At 58.3% G+C, this 2,142-nt stretch overlaps 1 long non-coding RNA gene across 2 annotated transcripts in view; it reads right to left on the bottom strand.

Moving 5' to 3' along the window:
- Positions 1–1,164: 1,164 nt before the first annotated feature.
- LOC103584220 overlaps positions 1,165–2,142 on the bottom strand; it is a 3,299-nt gene continuing 2,321 nt past the window's right edge. For both annotated transcript variants that reach the window (XR_549949.1, XR_549950.1), the window contains exons 2-3: positions 1,363–1,762; positions 1,165–1,329 (exon numbers count right to left, since the gene is read on the bottom strand). This is a non-coding gene — a long non-coding RNA (uncharacterized LOC103584220). The remainder of the gene's footprint in view (positions 1,330–1,362; positions 1,763–2,142) is intronic.

Raw genomic sequence — 2,142 nt, 5'->3', positions numbered from 1 at the left:
TGCTGTGAATCTTGGTATCCATTTCCACCTTCTTGGCATAACCCTCCTGGTCACATGGCATGGCTACCAGCTCTGCCAAGAGAAAACGCACCCTCTTGTGCTCAGAGGCTAAAAGTCACGGAAACAGGTGCAGAAGGCTGAGCCAGGTGTGTACCCGGGTGCAAAGCAGGCCCCAAAGCCCACGTCCCGACTGGCCCAGGCTTGTGAAGGGGCTGGGGCAGGCAGCAGGCCCCGAAATCCTGTCCCAGTAAGAGGGACCAGAGGGGGACATGTGGATGGCTTGCTGCTGGTTCCACTGACCAGTCTCCTTGGCCAAAGACTGAAGGCAGGGGGAGGCTTCCAATCAGCTCACAGCTGCAGAAGACATCGGGGTTCAGAGCGAATGGAGACGTGGGGGTGGGGAAGAACTTCCTCCCATCCTGCGTTGTGGGCAGGGACCCAACCAAACAGGGTCACTGTGGCATTTTTGAAGGATCATGGGAGGATGCAGGAAGCCGGCCCTTCCCCTGGTTGAGACTTTGCTGTGCTTCTGACGGCCATGGGGACTGAACTGCCATGGAGACCAGGCACTGGGTATGTCTGTCTTTAAGGTCCCGTGGACAAAGCCATAGCTGACTCCTAGCAGCTGTGCTGACTGATCAAGATCCCCAAAGACTTAGGCCACGAAGCCAGAGTGAGTTTCCACTGCGGGCGCTCTGGAGGAAGCACTCGCTGGCGGGGGAGCAGCTCCACCTGGCTGCCTGAGCACACGGACGGGGCGGTCTTGACTTCCTGGATTCTCCGAAGAGAGCCAGAGCTTCAATAGGGAGGAGAGGAATTTTCCAGAACTATGCCAGGTAAGATGTTAGCAGGAAACCAATCTCTTGGTGAGCAACCCCAGCATCCAGCCTGTTCAGGCAGCACTGGGGAACCTTCCCAGGTCCCCAAGCCCCTGGCTTCACTCACTCAACAGCTCAGCATCTCTAGGGACCCAACAACGTCCCCATCCAGAGTGCTCCAGCCTGCCACTACCTGTGGTCGCAGGTGGGTCAGAACCTGAGGGCTGAGTCCTGACAAAGCAAAGGGTTTGAAGGAAACCCAAAATTTGATTCGAGTGTGACAACCGTGTTCTTCTCTCCTACGACAGACAGGGCAGGAGCCACAGACCAGGCCAAGGAGCCTCTCACGTGTTCTGTACTTTTTAATGGCTGCGTTTCAAAGAACGACCACCATGTGACCAGGACTGTTTCCCTGGGAGGGGACATGTTAGTGCAACAAGGACAATACCCTGGACGCACGCGGGAGCTCTCCAGACACCTCAAGGATGACACGCGGGAGCTCTCCAGACACCTCAAGGATGACATGCGGGAGCTCTCCAGACACCTCAAGGATGACACTGTTTGAGTCTGGGCTGGTCTCCAGATGGGGGGTTTTTGGGGACAGGATGTGAACGATGACAAGGGAGGAGACACAGCCCCCGTCCCTCGCTGTGTCCTACGCAGGGAGCAGCACTGTGCTGGAGGCCCCGTTCTGGGCGGCGGACTAAGGCACCAGGGCAGCTGGAGCCTGGTTGGACCAGGCTGGATGTAGGCAGCGTGGCCGGGCCCCGTGGCACCCTGGGGTGCCGTCAGCAGGCCTGTGGCTCGCAGCCCTCCACCTGCAGCCCCTTGCTCAGGAGGAAGGCGTCCTGCTTGGGGTCGCGGCCCAGGAAGAGCTTCAACATGGCGCTGGCATCCTCAGAGCCACCAGGTCTCAGGATGCAGTTTCTGTAGTCCATGCCAACCTGCAGAGGGAACAGAGGGAGCTGGGGCCAGGGCAGCGCAGAGGGAGGGAGGACAGGGCCCTGGGGCGGAGAGCTCAGGGTTCTGCACGTCCTGCTCTAGATGGGTAGTTGGGGCAACCCCTTCCCAGGCTCCATGGGAGGACTGGCTGGATGGCCTGCCTCTGCGTCGTGAGGAGCCTGCAGACACCTCCAATCACAATCTTGTGTGTGTGTGTAAGTATGCACAGGTGCAGATGTGTGTGCACTTGTGTCCGCACATGTGTGGGGGTTTGTGTGCACATGTAAGTGTGGGCATGCACATGTGTACCTGTGTGCATGTGTGTGGGCACATTTATCCATGTGCATGTGAATGGGGGTGTGCATATGTGTATCCATGTACA

The sequence above is a fragment of the Galeopterus variegatus genome, unplaced genomic scaffold (genome assembly GCF_000696425.1).
Source record: "Galeopterus variegatus unplaced genomic scaffold, G_variegatus-3.0.2 Scaffold47236, whole genome shotgun sequence".
NCBI lineage: Eukaryota > Metazoa > Chordata > Mammalia > Dermoptera > Cynocephalidae > Galeopterus > Galeopterus variegatus.
Note: the sequence above shows the minus strand (reverse complement) of the source record. Positions and strands in the feature narration are given on the sequence as shown.